Source organism: Mustela putorius, unplaced genomic scaffold, assembly GCF_011764305.1.
Source record: "Mustela putorius furo isolate JIRA1106 unplaced genomic scaffold, ASM1176430v1.1 tig00000450_pilon_pilon_pilon, whole genome shotgun sequence".
Taxonomy (NCBI): Eukaryota; Metazoa; Chordata; class Mammalia; order Carnivora; family Mustelidae; genus Mustela; species Mustela putorius.
Window position 1 is genome coordinate 26741149 of NW_025421385.1, and position 21384 is coordinate 26762532.

At 37.6% G+C, this 21384-nt stretch overlaps 1 long non-coding RNA gene across 1 annotated transcript in view; it reads left to right on the forward strand.

The window, feature by feature from the left end:
- LOC106004242 overlaps positions 1–20379 on the forward strand; it is a 70680-nt gene extending 50301 nt beyond the window's left edge. Inside the window, exons 2-3 of the long non-coding RNA XR_001177168.2 lie at positions 18361–18534; positions 20321–20379. This is a non-coding gene — a long non-coding RNA (uncharacterized LOC106004242). The remainder of the gene's footprint in view (positions 1–18360; positions 18535–20320) is intronic.
- The last annotated feature ends 1005 nt before the right edge of the window (positions 20380–21384 follow it).

Consider the following 21384-nt stretch of genomic DNA (forward strand, 5'->3'; position numbering starts at 1 on the left):
GGGTCTGCAGAGTGATAGTTCCTCTGCCATCTTCTTGAAGGTCTATGGACCAACTCATACCCACTGGGCCCAGAGAACCTGAGTAAGAGGCCACTCAGGTATAGCAGCCGTGAATCCATTGATCCACCCAGCAGTGCAAAGTGGACTAGTGGGTATCAGACTTTCATCACAAAACAGAAAAAAATGTTCCTCTACTAGTATTCAGGTAGCTACAGTGTTTACAGCTAGAGCAGAAGTTCTCATTATGTGAGCCAGCAAGAATGTGAAGATGTAAAAGGAAGGTTTCACTTATACTGGGAAGCTTTGTTCCTATGGATCTCTAACTCAGTACTATACTGCACCACGTTTTACAATTAGGGATTATTTCCTTGGGCTAACTATTCCTTCTTTTATTCCTGTGATTCATTAAAATGAATTTGATAGAAGGAGAAGGACAATTCTATGTAAAGTCATGAGAAATACCATAACGTGTGTCAGGTTGCTTTTTTATGTGTTGGGAGAGGATAACATAGGATGAAACACAGAATTCCTTGTTCTTTCCTTTCCTTCCTTCCTCATGTTCTTCTTTTCTACTTCCCTTCCTGGCATCACTGGTGAGTCGGGTAGCAGATCCACTACCCTCAGTGCCCTCACCTCAAACCCAAAGCTCATTTCTGTGCTTGAATAACTGGGTCATGGTATATTAAGGTGTTGGTATTTCATCTTGCTCTGATTAAATAGTTGCCCATGGCTAAAAAAAAAAAAAAGCAGTATGCTTTTTCTCCTTTTAAAATACATAATTTTATAAATTAATCTGTTGCCTGAATTTTATTTGATGAAACATGATCTGGTGGTTACATAAAGCACTCACAAATAAAGATCAGGTGAGCTTAGACTTATGCTATCTCCTGCCTGGACTAACGTACAGACTAGCCTCCTCCAGTTCTTCTCCATTTCTCTGGAAAAAATACCCAAATTATATGGAAAAGCAAGAAAAGGCTATTTGCAAAGTTCACAGTGGTTACCTTTGAGGTGGGTGGGTGAAAATGGTCAGGGGAGTAATTGAGGAAAATCTTATGGGCCATCAAAGGCACTGGTAGATACTTTTAAATTGCGTAGTAAGTACATGCATATTTATATTGGTATATTCAACCTTTCACAAATATTATTTATATCTTTTATAAATATTTTCTCATTCAAAATTATAAAACTGATTTTAAGAAGAACCCGAATCACCTGTCTTCTTGACTCTCTAAAGCTTCTACTAAGCTTCTAGGAGTATGAATTTGAGAACTCCATATATGCTTAGCATACAAGGCTATGTTAGTTAATATTCTGGATGCAAGTGAAAGAAATCCAGTTCAGATTATTTAAGCACTCACCTACTCCCCCACCAAAAGAAAAAGAATTTGTTGGCTTATATGACAAAGAAGGATAAATGTGCCCTTAACTTTGGTCTCTCCATGCCCACAAGTTAAAATGACAGTATGGGTTCTTTCTTTTTGTCTTTCTCATCTATGTTATGCTTGCATTTGGGCTGCTGTATCTCTTACTGTAGCTCACTTCACACACTTGGCTATGGATGAGAGTCTTGTGAAAGTCCAGCTCACACTGCCCTTCTAACTTGGGATCCTAGGGAAAAATAAACGTCTTTCTTAATAGGGAGGGCTAGTTATGTAATTTGTGGGGTCTCTTGTTCAAATACCAGGAACAAGTGTCATTAAAGGCACTAAAATATAAAGTGCTTTCAAAAAAATATTCTGTATGCTATCTTTCAACTTGTCATTGTGTTTTTTATGTATTTAAAAAAATCTCTTATGTAATGTTGTTCCAAGTAAAGAAAAACTAAAATTTTAAGAATGAGTATGACTCTCACCATTTGTCATTATATTGTGCAACACCAGTTTTTCAGCATAAATATAAAAGCATTTAACTCATATATGGAAGCACTAAAATTATACAATTTATAATACATATAATTAATATATATTTTTTCTTACTAAACCAATGGAAATGTGCAAAATGAACTCAACTGTTTTTATTTCACTTCTTGATACTCCCACATTCTGCCATTTCTTCCTTCAGCTTAACAATGAGTAAGGAATAACTGAAAAGAAAAGATCTATGGGTTGCCCTATCTCTCCTTTCCTTCAGTGTCATCATTTTTAGTGAGTTTGTCTAATAAAGGGAAGTGACACAAGTAAGAAAAGATATGATGAAGTTATTTGGTCTTGTTTCTTAAAATGCCATTGCATTCTTTCTGCTTTCTTCATTGGAAGAAAGTTCTGGTTCAAATGGAAAGTACGGTCTCATGGATCTCTCAGCAACCCCATTTATTCAGTTTTAAATGTAACGTACTTACCTTGTCCTTTGAGTCTTACAGAACTGCTCTACTTTGTGGGTCCACTGGAAGGCTGTGCTTACGGGCATCATAAATGCTATCCTGCAAACAGAGTATGTATTTTCTTTGTTCATGTGTATGCCCATTGTTCAGTGGGACTTCACTTACAAAACATAAGTTCAAGGTAAAATTACTGAGAATTTCAAAGCAGCAACAGCAGAGCATTAAACCAAGTGCAGGACACTCTTGAACTTACTAAAGAGGCCTTTGTCACTGAGCAGGTCATAGACCCCAAGCTGGATCTGCTGACAAGGATTATGATTGGCCAAGTTTGGGTTATACATCTGTTCTTTTTTTTTTTTTTTTTTTTTTTTTTTTTGAGGAGTAAGGAGAGGGGTTATTCTTGAACCTATCCCTTGTCCAGTGTATGGAGCTCTCCAGTGGTTCAGGGTTGGCTTACTTGTCCACAGCTAGGGCCAAAACCAAGGTGTTGTCAGCTTCCTCAGCTAGAAGGAGTAGGGGAGTGCTTCGTCAAAAGATCCAATAATAGGCAGACAATGTATGTTTACTTTAAGGGGCTTTATATCCGTCTGCCTCACTTTCATCTCCTACCAGGGCTTTAATCCTCAACACCCCCTTTTTAAATCATTCCTAGGATATACCAGCTTCTTGCGTGACTATGCTTTTGCACATGGTCTTCCTTCTTGGAACACATTTCCTCTTCTGGAAAACTTTTACTCATTCTTTAACAGTTCCAATTCGCTTCCTCTCGGGTTGGCTCTGACATCCTCGGCAGATTAGTTGCTCAGACCTTAAACACTTATAGTTCCTTATTTGTTTCTGAGTCACAGCACTATTGCTTTTATTCCAAAGTATTTATTTTCTTGTCTACTTATCTCACTAGATTTTGTGCTCCTTGAGAGCAGGAATAGTCATTCTTTTTCTTTCTTTCTTTCTTTCCTTTCTTTTTTTTTTTTTTTCCCAATGCTCAGTGTAATGCAAAAGCCTGTTATGTAACTGGTCCTAGTTAAGTGTCTGTTGAATGAAACACAGTAAAAAGCTGGTGTTATAAAATAGTGTTTTCAAACTGTCTTCTCTGATATTAACCTTGTACCCCAAAAGGATGCTTCCATAAATGATTCTTACATTTTAGATATCATTGGGAGGCATCTGAGACTTTTCAGATTCTTTTTTTCTGAAGCACTGGGCTGTTTTTTGAGTAAAGTAAAAAACATCTCTTGGTTAAAACTCTCAGCGGGAACCAACTGAATGCAAAACTCAGAGACGTATTGTTTTGAATTCAGATAAATTTCCAGATAAATTCAGTCTATTTCCTAAGATCAAGCACACTGTCTAGGGGTTGGTCCTGGGGTACTATTTGTGGGCAGGTGGTGGGCACTGTTTTCCACCTTGCCCACTGAGCTGATCAACCTGGACTCCAGAAACTCAGGAGTTCCACATATCATGGATGTGAAACTGGTCATATATCACCATTGTCATGGTATTTGTTCTCACATAATTATGCTCTTCTGTAGTGGCGCTGTCCTGGGGGTACTGGAAAACAAATGAGATGATCCTTTGCTTACCTTGAGATCCCCTTTCCAGTTATGCATATTTAGAAGCTCTATTTTAGCACATGTCAAGAGGAGAGGATCCCTGCTCAGAACTCTACCTTTGAGAAATTTGCTCCAGAGAAGGAGCACCCATTAGAACAATGTTAGAAACAGGACTAAGCTGAGAGTCCTGAAGGTCCTCTGAAACTGAATGTGTGTAGTGACTGTGTTCCAACAAGAAGGACAAAAATGAAGGACAAACAAGATGAAAGTGGCAACAAACAAAATCACATAGAAGTAAATTAAAAAAATTAATCAGTTATCCATAAAATGATGGTGTGAATGTGTGAATTCGTCTAAAGAGTAAAAAATAACAGAAGTATTATAATCATTCAAAATTGTCAGAGGAAACCTTTATTGTTACAAGCTCTCAGTTCTGCTTAGCAAAATCTTGATCTATTTCTTTTGACCATACTTTAGATATAATCTTTAAATCTTGATTGTTCTCCAAAGAAATAAAACATACACAGACGGTTTTATATAGTTCTACGTAAAATATTGTTTCCTCTGGATAGTTCATATAGCTAACTGTTATTTGCAGTTTGACATTGAATAAAGTGCAGAAACAGCTCCACGTTTTGAATTTGTTTTTCCATTACCCCACAATGATAAAAACAAGCTAATGAAAGAAACCCTTAAATATAAGCCAAAATGAGTTTATAATTAAGAGACTGCTGGAATTTTGAAAACAGATACAAATTGAACAGGTCGTGTGTTTGCTCCCTTATTTCCTGCAAATAGTTTTTTGCATCTATTGATTCAAAAAACCTTCGCTATCCATCATACCTCTAAGAAAACTATAAACTATGATTAATACACCTTGTAAACATTATATTTGATAGGTCACGATGCTGTATCATCATAGAAAAATTTATCACTTAAATCAATATTGAATTGAGATATATGATTAGGATATTTAAAAGCCCTCTGTCTCTAATCGTTATTTGGTCATTTTTCTAATCTTGAAAGAAGATGAATGTTGTATCAGCTAATGACATCTGATTCAGGGCATCTTGTAACTGACAGCCCCCAAGGAGGGAAAGTCTACTACTAGAGGTTCTTATAAAGGGTAAAGGAAAAATGTGACAAAAAAAAAATATTAGAAGTGCCAGAAAAAAGAGGCTGTAAATTGGTAGTAATGAATGTGAAGTTTTCTTCTTACATGGCAACAATAATCTGTCACCTCCCACACTCTTTTCAGATGAAAAAACCTAATTGGCCTCAGAGATAACATCTGCTAAATGTAGTGTTGAATAACAGGTGGTTAAAAATGTGTTAAATAGCACATTAATTAAATTGGTACCCATGCATTTTTAGACTTTAAAACTTCTTATTAAATGATGGCATATATTTGAAGAAATGTGTAGCTGTTTTTTTGTAAAGTAGATACTGTAAATCCAGATAAAATAAAAAAAAAACTGTCATTGACTTAAATTGAAAATAAAAAAAAAGTAAGCTCATTTTTTTTAACCTTTTGATACTACATAACCAGAAGAAGAAAGAGAATTCTTGAGGGGTGGGGACGGTTGAGGCAAACCGTAAATATGCATGGACTTCGTATGAACTCACCTGCACATGGATATACAATCAATGAAATGTTCAATATTGTTCCACTATTATTAAATTTTATACAGACATGAACCCCAGTGATGCAAGAGGGTGTCTACATTCAATATTGGTCGCCAGTTAGCCTTGCCTTTATATTTTGGAATTCTGTAATTCAAGTCATTTGTTTATATATAAATCAAGTGTTATTTAAGTGTAGGACTTTTCGACTCTTCTATTTCAGAAAATATGTTTAAGAGGAAGTCTGAATTCCTTAATTCCATTTGGTTCTAAATGCAGAATGCTGGCCCACATATGCATTCATACTAATAGGTCCTCTGTGGAAAAAGGGTTCTCTGCCTTACTGATTTTGCAGAAATACCTGGTAAAACAAAGTCAAACATGTTTCATCACCACAGGACTCTTTAGAACCTATGCTATGATTACCGTGCATTGTGACTCTCTGAGAGGTGGGCATAGTACTTAGCTTTGACCTTAGTGTTGTGACCATGAAACCCCAGACAGTAGATTCCATCGTAGGATGGAGGAATGTATTGCTTGAAGTCAGTTTCCCTAGTTGTGAAGGTCATCATCTACCTCTGATGAGGGTTAGAATCTGAGATGTGAGTGCAGAAAGGGACCTGCTCAGTAGGCCAGGTCATGGGACCTCCACCCAGGAGTCTAAAGTGTCCTCCCTGCCACACAGGATGGACCTTAGAAGCAATGGATGACCTGGACAGGCATCCAGAACACCACAAAATCAGGAACGGAAGAGGCTGGGTGACGTGCGTGAGGACTCTCCCTTCATCACACTTTGAGTTGTTGTTTCAGCTTCATAGAATTTATTATGTAGTCTTTATATTCACTGTCTATTTCTCTCTCTCTTTTTTTACATTAACCTATCAATTAATAATACATCAGTGAATGGAGGTGAGGGCAAACCAGGCCTGATCCTAATGGAGGAACTGAGGCTAATTCCTTTGGTCTGGGGAGGTTGAACAACCTAGAACAGTCTTTCATTTGGTCTGTGGAGCTTTCCTGTGCCATGTACTCAGAGCTTTTTCATCCAACATATCACCTAGACATACTTTAAACTGCTTTTCACTCACTGCTGCTTATGTTTATACTCTTCACTAAGATCCTAAATGTTTTCCAGTGTTTCTCTGATATTAGTTCTACCCCTGGTGACAATATTTGTGGCAGTGATTTGTGTCCTTGGGTTATCTCTAATCACAGCTTCCACTAGGCCCACTGCAGGAGCCTACTAAGGGCAGTTAGGGGGTGCATTATCTGTAGAGAATTTAAAAAGAGTAATAGAGCCAGGTTGCTCTGCTTTCTATCATTATGCTTCAGTGATTTTAAACAATGCCAGTAATAAAAATACTCCTCCTACCTGCAGGGGCAAATGCCACTGCATCTCTAACCCCCACCCCACTGCCATGCTCTCTTAAAAAGCCCTATTGGAGAAACTAAGCAAACTTTATTTATATATTTTATGCTTTCCCCTCCTTATTTGTCTCAAGGACAATTTAATTTCACTTATTTGGTTAAATGGAATTATTTAAAATCTGGAATCTTACCCACATAAATTTAAAACTGGTTTCTCACTGAGTTGCTTCTTGATTGCTGAAGGAAAAATGCCTATGTAATAAAAAGCACTAGACTTAAAATACATGAACTCCTAGGCTTTTCTTTGTTTTAAGAGAAGCAGCATCTCACCTGTAGAATTTACTCTTGAATGCAGAGACCTTGTTGTAGTGGTAGCTTTGACACTGATAAACCTTAGGCATGGCATCAACGCTCTGGGCCTCCGTTTCCCTCTTTTAAAGTCTGGCTGATGTTACCAGAGGTCATTAATGAAGAAACTAGACAGATTACTTCACAGTGTGGTCATTTTAGCTAAGTGTGCCAAATTAAAATGATTTAAAAAAAATCTGAATTAAAGGAATAACAGTTGATTGTATAGCAATCACAGTTTTGTTCAATTTCAGAAAAAAAAAAAAAACGAAAACAAAAACATGTAAGATCTACTAACTCCTAAATACTAAACCCTGAATTTCTAGAATTCTCAAATATTAAACTCAGATTTCTGGAATTCAAATGGGAAGAGGAGGAATTCCTTCATGAACCAGAAGTTCTCCTGCAGACCTGAGGGAGTAAAAACCCCCATGACACATCCGGAAAGTTATGATGTTTGTAGATGGCAGATGCTTTATAATCAGGCTGAAATCGACTGTGGCGATGTTGCTACTCTTACTGCCTCTGTACCTCAACATTGTTTTTAAAAAGGGTTTTCCCAGGTCTCTTCCCAATGTTAGAACCCACAGAGTATACCAAAGTACTCAATGTGTATGGTGGACTGAATTCTCCTGGTTTTCACCTGGGAATGGGTATTTTAGACATGGTTCCAAAGATTTGTGAATGGCTGCTGCTTTTTCTAGCAGTTGAAAAGACTTGTTTTTCTTTATTCACTTAAGAATTCATAAAAAAAAAAGATTGCTTGTCAAGTCTGTGTTACTGCCATTGTTAGGGCTAGGATAGAACAGGAAGTAAATTCTCTGACTTGAGGAGCTTTCCTTCTTCTCCTCATGGGATGGCAGTAGGAGAAAACAGATGGAGTCAAGATGTGTAGATGTAATTTTTTGATTCATTTGGAGTCCTTGCATACTAAACCTTTTATTCTAAACATTGAGCCCAGCAGTGTGAGAGTAATGTACTTTTGGGGGTCAAAAGTTCCTACGAATATTACCAGATGCCAATTAAACCTTGGAGTTTTGACTTAAGACTGAGTGGTCTTTCTGTCTTTCAAGTCAGGCCAGTCCACACTCCCTAGGCCTGGTCCTTGTCACTTTCCCTAAGCCAGCACAGTCATTTCAGCTTCTATGGCAATGCTTTCCATGCAGGTTGTGCCTCAGAATCACATAAGAAATCATTTAAAGTACTAGTTAAAAAAAACTGTATATTTTTTATTACACATATAATAAAAAAGTTATATTCATTCTCTTAGATATACTCTAAGTCACTAGGAATGTGGGACTTGGGGTCTGTGGGATTCATAAAGTGCTCCAGGTGATTCTAATTAGGCCAGCTGGCCCCATTTTTCAAATCAGATCTTAGGCGCTACAACCAGTTTAGTCTCTCTAATGCAAGAATTTCTTCAAGGTTCTCTTCTGAATGCTGAGGACTCTATAGTATAAGGTATAAGATATTTGAGGAGTCTTCCCACCTTTCCAACCCCGTTGCTTCATTCTGGTACCCTCTGCATCAGTCCAACCAGCCTACTGACTTCTCCTTGGATGCCATCAACACTCCTGGGTCCATGTCTTCTCTGTGCCTTTCCTCAGGTCCTCAGAGTCCTCTTCACTTTTCTCCAGGTCTTCATTTTTCCAAAGCTCAGCTCTAGTCCTATGTTGGACATGAAATCTCCATTTTTGGACTCACCTAGACTTTATCATTTGGGTCACTCATTTGTCTCTTGTAGTCATTTGTGACTGCAAAGTCTAGTTCAATTCTTGGGAAGGTTTCTAAGTGACTGATAACACATGACAGGCCATATATAGCATTTCATTAATGATGAACAAATAAAAAACATTTACCAATATTCTTTAGATACTGTGCTTCTGTGTTAGTATTTCATAAGACATTGTGTAAATACAGTGAAAGACATGCATTGTACCTGTGTTAATCACTAAAATCATGCTCAGTTGCTGGCATATAAATTATTTGTTGAACAAAGTTAGGAAAAAGCATGTATTATTGTCTCAAAATCTTTGGTGTTGCTTTTTGTTGTTTGGTGCCTTCTTTAATGAGGGTTTGAAGCTTTGCTTTTCACTCTTGTGTTCTCATTATTTCTTTTTTAACACACAGTGGGAGTTTAAGCTACCCACTTGACACCTTGCCTAGTTCCTGTTCCAGAATGAAACTTTATCACGACTTCAGAAGGCAAGTAGAGTAACCTGAATTACCCTGTTATTAAAGTAATGTATAAACCTAGAGGCCACTCCACAGTGAACATTCCAACAGCTCAAAAAAACTCACTGTACTCCATAAAACTGATCCTGTTGGTTATGTGGGGTTGTTTATTATTAGAGAGTTTAGAGCAACTTTGAGGACCTGACCCTGGTTCACTAAAGAAATTTCTGTTTTATATTCTTTCCAAGCATACTAACTTAAATTCTTCTGATTTGAATTTTGTTCATACCTTATAATATACTCTTTTTTCACTGGATATCATCTTTCTGATAACTATCAGAAATAGCCCTTGTTATATCTCAAAGCAGACATTTCATTGATTCTCATAGTAAATCTTCCAGGAAAAAGGTACCTGATAAATCAGTAGCCTATACGTATCTGAATTTAGAAAACATCTTTTGCTGTCAACTCTGTGGTTGTAAATATTCTTTGGTAACACAAATGCCTGAGTGAATGACAGCCAGACTTTGCTTATTTTGGTGTAGATATTTACTAGAAGCTGAAAAATGGTTCTTTGACATATTTTACTAAACTACACAATGAATATAGTATGATTCTAAATGGACTGTTGAGATTCAGACTGTTTTGCTGAGATGAAAGCATAACCCTGGATATTTTTACTGGCAACAAGTTTTGGTTTTGTATGTTCATTTATTCAATAATTACTCATTGAACATCTTTTCTAGGTCAGATACCACAGGAGGATGGGGTAAAATGTAGGTACATCTTTGTCCCATGGAAGTCATAGTTTACTCAGACAGATAGATATTAAGCAGAATATTATATTAGTAATGACTTTATTGTTGTGATAACGGTATAAAGTAAAAATCTAGTGTGTAATGAGAGAATGTAATTAAAGCCTCCGATCTAATCTGAGGTGGTAAGTTGGGTGAAAAGGTAGGAGTGGGAAGTGTTCAGAAAAGTCTTTCCAGAATTTGTCTTATTTAATATGAGATCTGAAAAAAATAAGTGGGAATTAGCAAGACAGAGAGAGGAGTTGCCAACTTCACAAATACAAGAATATTGAATGCTAATAGAAATGACATACTTATGATAAAACCTCAATTATGCTCATCTAATCCTATTTTATATTTGTTCTGTCACTGATACTAAGTAAAAAGGACTGTATGATCTATAAAACCTGGTTAAAATAACTATATTATAAAGGACTAGAATGCTTTTAAGGAAACTTTGAAGGTCAGTAGATGAGACAGAGACTGAATGTTCACAAGGAGAAAATGCCCAACTAGAAACATCACAGGAGGATTCTAACCCATTTTAATAATCATTTACACTAAACAAAAGAAAATCTTTCTTTGATGTACTTCTTGGTATATGAGGGTTATAATATATTTTAGCATTATACAGATCAAATTGTACCTGATAAATTATCCAGCTGTAAGAATATAGTTAGCATTTTGGGTGTTTAATAAAACTGTTGCATTGTCTTTATGTCCAAAATAACATAAGAAAGAAACAGAGACACTAGGAAGGCAAATCAGACTGACAGAAAGAAAAGAAACAAGATGTGTTAAATTTAACACAAGGTATGTTGTAAAAAGTATATTTAGAAATCAGGTAACCCTATTTTTTATTTTTGTTGCAGAAAGTTAAATGGTCATTAAGAACTGAAATTATTCCACATCGACCAGAACAATAAACAGTGTTGACTGGAAAATACTACCGAATTTTCTCTATCCCCTAGTCTGTAGCCACTGGTATTTTAGATGAATCTAAAATATTGATTGGGATTCAGTTGTGTTTCCTCCCAGTTAGGGACACGGTGGTGGGATCCAGTGCTTAGCATGAGGTAAAGGAACTAGCACTGCAATTGCCATCAGGTGTTGGGTGGCGCCGCAGTCGCCCGAGCTGGCCACTTGACTTATGCTACTGAATTTAATTCTGATAGCAGCTTTTTTTTTTTTTTTTTAAACATGTGGGAAAACGTAGGCTCAGGGAGCTTAACTAATTTGCTGAAGTATTTGAACCATGATTCAGATGTAGTACAAAGCCCATTTTATTTCTTCTCAATTAGAGAAGAAATGTTTTTTCCCCTTTACAGAAAGAATGCCTGATTTCCCTTATTACTCTGGATTAGTGGTTGTCTATAAAATGCTGAAAGGTCTCATAAAGGTAAACTTACATCTGGTGTGTGGTTCAAAGAGAATTTTCTTAAGTAGATGGTAAAATGTTCCTTTAAAGAGCTGAGTGTAGAAACAGAACTTGGATTGCTAATGGCTTTCTTGTTCATATTTAAAGTTTTGCTTTTTTTATTACAACTGTAAAGATGTAAAGAGCATGAAGAAAAAAAATCACAACATGCCATCACCTAAAGACAACGATTTTATTAATATTAACAACTTCTACTAGCCTATTTTTTATGAATATGTATGCCCAGTGATGTAGTCATATTAAATATAAAATCTTGGGGCGCCTGGGTGGCTCAGTGGGTTAAGCCGCTGCCTTCGGCTCAGGTCATGATCTCAGAGTCCCGGGATCGAGTCCCGCATCGGGCTCTCTGCTCAGCAGAAAGCCTGCTTCCCTCTCTCTCTCTCTGCCTGCCTCTCCATCTACTTGTGATTTCTCTCTGTCAAATAAATAAATAAAATCTTTAAAAAAAAATAAATATAAAATCTTGTCATTTTCACTTGACACTCTAGGATAAGGCTTTTTATTCCTTGCTAAAAACTACTCACAGAACTAATTTTTAATAGATCCTTATTATTCCATTGTGTAATGTAGAATCAAGCCAGTGAAATATTCACTTTGTATATATACAGCAATTATGACGCGTGTTCAGAACTATTAAGGTAAATATAAAGTTCAATAAAATTTAAATTTTTTCTTTCAACGAAAACTCTTCTAATAATGAGCTTCTTTAGATTAAGACATTTGCCAAATGGGATAAATTCATAGTCAACCTTGTAGGTCAAGCTGTGTATCTTTTAGATAGACAGACTTTAAGAGAAAATTTTAATTCAGTTCTTTAAACTTAAGTAGAATCTAGGAAGAGGCATTGCTCATTTTTCCTGTATTCGAAGATATATTTGGTAGGAAGCCTTTTTATTCTTTGCATTTTGATTTGATAAAAACAAAGAATTCAGCAATTATAGAAAATAACAAACATATCCTTTTTCTTGACGTTTAATCAGTAAATATTTTATCTCAGAAAACCTGAAACATTAAGACTCACTTCATATATAGTTCTACCTGTAGTCTGACATTTTTCTACCTGGCTACTAAGTCAAGAGCATATATTCCAGAATCAGCGAGTCTGAGGTCAAATTCTGATTTTCTACTTAAGCTCTGTGTGAATTTGAGCAAATGACTCAAAGTCTGACTTCATTTTTCTCACCTCTAATGTGGGCATAATAAACATTACCTACCCCAGAGCATTCCTGTGAGGATTAAGTGAATCAGTCCATGTAAAGCATTAAGAATGGTGCTGGTACACTGCAAGTTCTCAATAAATATCAGCTATTCTTTTTGTTATTTTTATGCCTTTATCTTTCATTTGGTAACAAAGATTTTGTTAACCAGAGTTTTGGTTAACTTGCCATTTTCGGATTAGAGCCTGATCTGTTCTGTAATGCCTTTAGGGGCACAGAAACTAGATCCCTCAGGAGGGCTACCTGTTCTTTTAGTTTATTACCTAGGTCAGGAGTCTATTTCTAGATGTTTATTTCTGAGGTTACTCGGTTCAGTTACTAATTTGATTATCGATAATATAATTTGGGATGTTCAAATTCACTGAAGGTTGTGTTATGGAGCTCATTCTGTAGCATAGCTGTGCCTGCCCCCATCTCTACTTGGAGGGAAAGAGGAAAGCATGAACTAAGGACAGTGATTATGCTAGTCTGGAACAAAGGGCTTTTGTAGGGAAGGTGATATACGAGTTGGCGAACATAGGCTGACATTAGATTGGAGAAGGCCTTAAGTGCATGGGTAAAGCTTTGGATTCTGTTCTTTGGGTTATAAAGAATGATAGGATGGAAGAAGTTCTTTTATCCAGAGAATCGAGAGTAGGAGTCAGCTGTCTTTTACCACATGTCCCCCAATTCTTGTGTTTTTTTTTTTTTTTAAGATTTTATCCATTTATTGAGAGAGAGAGAGAGAGAGAGACAGAAAGAGAGCGAGCATACATGCACATGAGCACAAGCAGAGAGAGGGGAATAGGCAGGGAGAGAGAGAATCTCAAGCAGACTCTACCTTGAACTTGAAGCCCAATGCTGGACTCAATCCCGTGATCCTGAGATCATGACATGAGCTGAAATCAAGAGTTGGATGCTTAACAGACTGAACCACTCAGGTGCCCGTAATTCTTGTGTTCTGAGATTCATTTCTTTCTCAGAGAATGTAAGATGGCATTGTTTTTACATCTCTACCAATGATCAAGTAGTCTAGTCTTTGAGGAACATATTTTGGGTCAGGTAGGTTTTCCACAGTCCTTAATTCTCTAGCAGATAACTGCCTCTTCTTTTCCTATAGTATTGGCCCTGGGACCCAGAGATTTTTTTTTTTTTAAGATTTTATTTATTTATTTGACAGAGAGACACAACAAGAGAGGGAACACAGAGACACAACAAGAGAGGGAGAAGCAGGCTTCCCAAGGAGGAGGGAGCCCCATGCAGGGCTTAATCCCAGGACCTTGGGATCACGACCTGAGCTGAAGGCAGATGCTTAATGACTGAGCCACACAGGCACCTTTAGTGACATTTCTATTCTTTGGAGGCTAAAAAAATTAAGATTTGACAGTCTTAGAAGCATGATTTGCTAAAAAAAATTTTAAGATTTGACTGTTTTAGAAGCATGATTTGAAGATTATCATTCTTTAATCTCCTAGCTATAATTAATTTTACTCTTATGAGTAGTTATTTGCTAGGGTATACTACATACACATGCAAAACAGATGCTATGTATTTTCCAAGTAATCAGAATCCTTTTGAGTTGTGCCCAGCAGCAAGTGGTGCCTTAGTCTAAAAGGTTAATTGTTTTATCAGCTAAAGAAGTTCTCAAGCATCTTCCAGAACATAATTGTCTATGTAACAAAGTTGCTGGATAATGAGGGGAAACATTTCCATTAATAATATAGTGCAGGAACTATAAGGCAATTGCAGTCAGGTTAAAGGGTAAGAACAAAATGCCAGAAGGAAGTTGTTAATCGAAAGGCTATCTAATGTTTATTGTGTTTTGCAACAAATTCTGTGGAGATTTTATGTACCGCCCCAGACAGAAATTAATTATATCCAGCTCTGGATTTCTGTAATTTATTCATGCCCTCATTTTTGCACTTCCATATCATGTGATTAGTCAGTTTATACTGTCTTCCCTACTAGACTGCTGATACTTGACACTGGGAATGGGGCACTCATCTTCTGGTGTCCTGCACCTGACATAAGCATGCCACATAGTATATGTTCAATAAATATTAGATTCTTATTGAGTGAGAATCTGTTTATAGAAATCAGTGTAACGCAATAGATGATTGCCACAATCAGTGGCAGCTTAAAAGAAAACCAATTTCATCACAGAGAGTCAGACTTAGTAACAGTATTCCAGAGGTACATGTCAGTGATGACAGGGGCTGAAACTGACACTTGACCTGTTGTCTGTGACCAAGACAGAGACCTACCAGATAATGTCCACAAGTTGTATTTTGTAGTGTTTTGGCAAAAAGTGGGCATAAATAACAAAGAAGATTGATGAATACTGTTTGGATTTATCACAGACATAGACCTAGGAGTGGATCTTAGCTGTTTTCTTTGCCAGGTGGCAAGAAGCAGCAGTGGGAACAGAAAGCAGCTTCAGCCTTGCCCCATGTCGAGCGCTACTCTAGTCCCCAGAACTCCTGGGTGGTAGTGTGGCCTTTGCTCTGGCTGGACTGAGATTAGTCTGAGTAGCCCAGGTGAAAGCTCGCCCTCAGGAGAGCTTGCCTCAGCTCACTGTGTCCTGATCCAGATCATCAGTAGGTCAAGTCCCACTACATGGTGAAAATACATGTCTATCTCTAGCTGTGCCCTCAGCGTAGGCTTAGAAAACCTTAGAAAACCACCACCATAGCCTTCTAACTGGTCTCCCAGGCATATAGTTGTGTCTGTGTCCAAAACATATGAGCCGGAAAATCGCAGGATGCAAATCTGATTGTTACCACCAACTTCCCTTGCCTTCCAGTGCTTAAATTCCCATAAAGTTTCCTATTCTCCTAGGATAAAATCTCTAATCCTCACTCTGGTCTCCAAGCCCTGCATGGTGTGACACTTGCATACCTTGCCAGCTTCTTCTCCTATTATGCTCACCCTTTCTCCGGTCTCCAGTCACTTCCTCTGACGCAACATGCTCTCTCTCACCACAAGGCCTTTGCATATACGGCTCCTTTCCCCCCTGTCCTTATTACTTACTTAACTTCTCATTCTTTAGCTGTCAGTTCAAATGCCTCTTCCCCAAAGATTCACCTGTTTAGTTATGTTTTCATAAAACTGTTCCCTTTTTTCAATGCATATATCTCAGTTTATAAGTATACATTTATCTTTTTTGGTTGTTAGATTAATGTTTATCTTCCCATCAGACTCTAAATTTTATGAGTGCAGGGATTATACTGTTTTTGTGTCCTCAGTGACTAGCACAGTGATGGATTATTTAGTAGTTGCTCAATAAATACCTTATTACTAAATAAAAAAATGGCAATTATCATCATAACTGACACTTGCTGCCTTCTAGAGACTCTTCTGGAAGTAATTTATAACTTATTCAGTCCTCACAATGCCATATTAGGCCTATTCACCATTATTATTCCCATTTTATAGATAAGGAAACTGAGGCACAGATAAAGAACTCAAGGTTGCACAGTAATTGGCAGCATGAGTATTTGTGCCCACACAATTTGTGCCAGTTGCTGTGCAATCTTGAGTTCTTTCTGTATGCCTCATTTCCTCATTCTATCACTGTCTGCTGTCCTGCCTTTTAGAGTGAGGAGCTTTATTATTTAATCCAGACACCAAACCTATGAACTAAGTATTACCATGTCCATTGCATGGATAGGTTACCTGAAGTTAAGTGAGTTAAAGTAAATTACCCAAAGTCATGTTAAGCAGCAAAGCCAAAATATGAGTACAGGTCCCCTAAAAATCATGCAGTTTCCTTTGTAGCAGTTCTTCTCTGGGGGTTATTAAATACTGAGTGAGAAATTCTGGTCTAGAGAAAATAGCTAGAAAATCACTAATTATAATAATACCAAATATGACTCATGATTTAATGCATACTTGCTGTGCGTGAGGTGCTGTGTGATGTTCTTTCTAGGGATTGCTGCACTGAATCCTGACCGAGACCCTGTGAAGGAGAAGCACCCCAATACTTTCAGGGGCTTGGTAAAATTGGACTGCGTGGGCCAGGGAGCAAATAGTCCCCCAAAGAATAAGAAAATAAAAAGCTAGAACGGCTTGCAATTTGTGTGGCTGGATGCTGATGGCTGGATTCATTTTTGAAGCTCACCTGAGGTTACAGAGAATGAAATACCAGTAAGGGATGTTTAAGCGGGAGAAAAAGCTTATGATTTATGTGTTATCCTCTTTGCATTTAAACAGTGCAGACACTGATCAGGATAGAAACCACACAGGGAAACCCTGGTCTGCGATGTCATTTCACTCTAGTCTCTTCCGTGGTATGCAGTGTGGTTGCGAGATATGCTGAAATGGAAATTTCGGGCAGCTGTATTCTGAAATGTGTTTACACTGTGTTTTTGTAGTCTGTGCATGTACCTTCTGTTTATTACTAAATAAGCTCTATATTCATCGTTGTTGGTTCAATCGAAGACTGACATACTGACATTGAAAAGATGAAGCAAGATTATATCTCAGAGTAAAACATGCAGCCTAGAAAATGAAAGCTCAGAAGTAAATACGGATATCTGAATAAAGAAGCAATTTTCAGAGTTTACTTTACATGGTTCTTAAGGAGCCTATCACATTTATATCTGTGTATGTTATTTCTCACGACAAAACCAGTGAATGCTTGTTTAATACTTTCAGATAAGGGTGAGGTTTTGCTGAGGATTTGATTCTTCCAGAAAAGCCAAAAATCATGAAAAAAATACAAAACAAAGGTAACAAATTATTGCCTGCATTGATTACAATACGTTTTCCCCCCCAAAGAAGGTTCTGGTTGTTGTAATCCTAGTAGCAAAGAAGTGATTTGTGTAGAGCTGTCATTTACATTACTTGCCTCTAAATTGTGGGCTAACGATATATCAGGACATGAATGGAAATCTCTCTTTTTGTGAAATGCACATTCATGTTCCATATATGATATGAAACATGCCTATTATCCCACAGGTTCTTTTTCTCCATTAACCTCTTCTCTTTGCTTCAGAATTACCTGTAAAGAAATGAAATGGAACTGCATTTTCTTTCTTTTTTTTTTTTTCCTTTTACAGAATCAAAAGATTTTTTTTTCCACCCCAGACAGAAAGATTTGCTGCTACCTGTATCTTTGGGCTTTACCTAGCTGATAAACAGCCCATGGATTATACAAACATAACTGCATTTCCGTTATCTGTCTCAGACAAATTACAGCCTGCCAATAGAACTGCCATAGCAGAGAGCAGGCATTTGGTTTTAAACTGTCTTCTTTTGCTGAAATCCTTAAAACAAGGCCATGATTCTTCATATTTAGTTGAAATAGAAAATGCTCAGGCTCAATGCACACCAGGAAATTGCAACCTCCCTCTCTCCCTCCCCCTCTCCCATCTCCTTTCATTTATGGAGCCCCTTTACTGCATTGCAGTCCTGCAAAGCTCTCAGGGAGCTGGAACGCTGGTGGGGTGTGGGACTACATGCCAAGCACCATGGCCTCTTTTATAGCCAAACCACAGAGCCTCACTTGAAGTCATCTTTACATTGTATTTCTATTGTATAGACCTGCTTTCAAAATAGAGAAGACAGACACGTTGCTGAGATGTGTGCAGCATGACAGTTTTATAAGAAGAAAAGAAAAACCCAATGGTTATTCAGTTGCCTACCACTCTTATCCAATGCTGCAGTTTTGGAAGAATTGGTGGAGAAAGAAAAGTTCTCACTTTAGTATGTGATGGTAGGTACAGGATGCTCCTTTGGCCTGGTTAATTTTGTTATTTTTCCTTGAAAAATATTAAAAGGGAGAGAATGTACTCACCATCCTGTTTTTTTCTAAATTTTTTTGTGTTATTATGAAATAAATATCATATTTTGAAATGATTTTACTTGGTCTCTTTTGATAAAGTACATTTGTAAGAGGTTCTTCTGTTTTGCTGGGTGTCTACGACTGTGACGTGGGATATTTTCTTTTTGTGGGTCCCAGGAGAAAGATGCTTGCTCTCACACTTACTGAAGGTTATTTAAGGAGGAAAATCCTGTGCTTAGGGTGTTTCTTAGGTATGGCCTCTGCTCTACACCTGTTGCCCAGCAAGGCAGCAAACTCCTCTCATTGTGAGGTTAATATGTATGGTCTCTGCTGGGTTCACCCCAGTGAAGACTAGCCGCAGGGTGTTCATAGCCTGGGTGGTGGCACTTTAGGTCAGTGCCCTTACTCTCTGAGGCTTCAGTTTCCTGGTCAGAATATTCAGGACAATAAAATCTGCGCTCTCCCTCCCCCACAGGGCTGTGAAAATTCAGTAGGATAATGCATGGGAAACTGGCCGCAGAGAACACTCACTGTGTTAGAAGCTGTTTCTGGTTTCATTGTTATTGCTGTTTTTATTTAAGGACATGGATGTTCCTCTCCTTACTTGCCCCATCTCCCTAGATGTATTCGAACTTTCTATCTAGTTTGGAGAACTTCTTTCTCAAATTCTTCCTTCCCACATTCTTCCTAGCCATTATCACACGGGTGACTCAAATACTTGGTTTGTTGTCTGCCTCTTCTACTCGGTGACAAGTCCAGGAGGAAGGTGCCGCATCCTTTGGTTCATCAGCGTTTGTTGCCTGGTGCTAGGCATACATGCAGTCAGCAAGTATTTGCTGAAGAACCATGAAGTATGCTTCAAAAGTTCATGAGTCCACTGTTTGGACTTCTTTTGTTCTTCTACTGGTCTCCTCCGGTAGAGGCTGCCCTCCTCAGGGAAGGTGAAGATGTGGAGATATTTTGGGCAAGTTCGAGCTTTAGTCTGGAATAGTCTAATGAATTCACATCGTATTAAAATATCCCCCATTTCCATTATAGTTTGATTTTTCTTGGCACCTATAATCCTTTTAGGAAAGCAGGCCAAATGCCTTTACTAAATCATTTGATTAAAAAAAATGCTTCAAGGAATTAAATAGTAAGTGTTTTTATACTTGTTCATTGAAACCAGACCTCTAGCTAAAAACATTTGCTTATTTCATTGCTGACCTCTCATTTGAAGCTAGTTCAAGTGAAGTCTAGATTGTTTTTAGAAGCTTACAATTAACCTGAAGTTGTGAAAGTGAGGAGAAAATGACATGAACATTTATTTTATTTCAGTGCATACTCAAAACTCCTGGAGACCTGTGTAATGGACTATAGTCCATAAATGTAATACATTTATAATTTAATAGATTTAAAAAATAATAGAGCTTGAAGTTCGGAATTGTGATGCCACCAACTTTGGCTTTCTTTTTCAATATCACTTTGGCTATTCGAGGTCTTTTCTGGTTCCATATAAATTTTAGAATTATTTGTTCCATGTCTTTGAAAAAGATGGATGGTACTTTGATAGGAATTGCATTAAATGTGTAGATTGCTTTAGGTAGCATAGACATTTTCACAATATTTATTCTTCCAATCCAGGAGCATGGAACATTTTTCCATTTCTTTGCGTCTTCCTCAATTTCTTTCATGAGTACTTTATAGTTTTCTGAGTATAGATTCTGTTTATTCCTAGGAATAAACCTAACCAAAAAAGACCTCGAACCAGAAAAGACCTCGAATAGCCAAAGGGATATTGAAAAAGAAAGCCAAAGTTGGTGGTATCACAATTCCAGACTTCAAGCTCTTCACATGAAAAAGTGCTCCATATCACTCGGCATCAGGGAAATACAAATCAAAACCACAATGAGATATCACCTCACACCAGTCAGAATGGCTAAAATCAACAAGTCAGGAAATGACAGATGCTGGCGAGGATGCGGAGAAAGGGGAACCCTCCTACACTGTTGGTGGGAATGCAAGCTGGTGCAACCAGTCTGGAAAACAGCATGGAGGTTCCTCAAAATGTTGAAAATAGAACTGCCCTGTGACCCAGCAATTGCACTACTGGGTATTTACCCTAAAGATACAAACGTGGTGATCCAAAGGGGCGCATGCACCTGAATGTTTATAACAGCAATGTCCACAATAGCCAAACTATGGAAAGAACCTAGATGTCCATCAACAGATAAATGGATCAAGAAGATGTGGTATATATACACAATGGAATACTATGCAGCCATCAAAAGAAATGAAATCTTGCCATTTGCGACAACATGGATGGAACTAGAGCATATCATGCTTAGCGAAATAAGTCAAGCAGAGAAAGACAACTATCATATGATCTCCCTGATATGAGGAAGTGGTGATGCAACATGGGGGCTTAAGTGGGTGGAGAAGAATCAATGAAACAAGATGGGATTTGGGAGGGAGACAATCCATAAGTGACTCTTAATCTCACAAAACAAACTGAGGGTTGCTGGGGGTAGGGGGGTTGGGAGAAGGGGTGTGGGGTTATGGACATTGGGAAGGGTATGTGCTTTGGTGAGTGCTGTGAAGTGTGTAAACCTGGCCATTCACAGACCTGTACCCCTGGAGATAAAAACATATGTTTATAAAAAATAAAAAATTAAAAAAAATAAGTATCTTTACTAATATTAAATTATTTATGTTGAAACCTTAATAAGGTGTACAACTTTTATGAACTGTGGAATTAGTCATGTTTTGAAAGTTGTTCCTTGTTCTGTCTCTTCACTGATT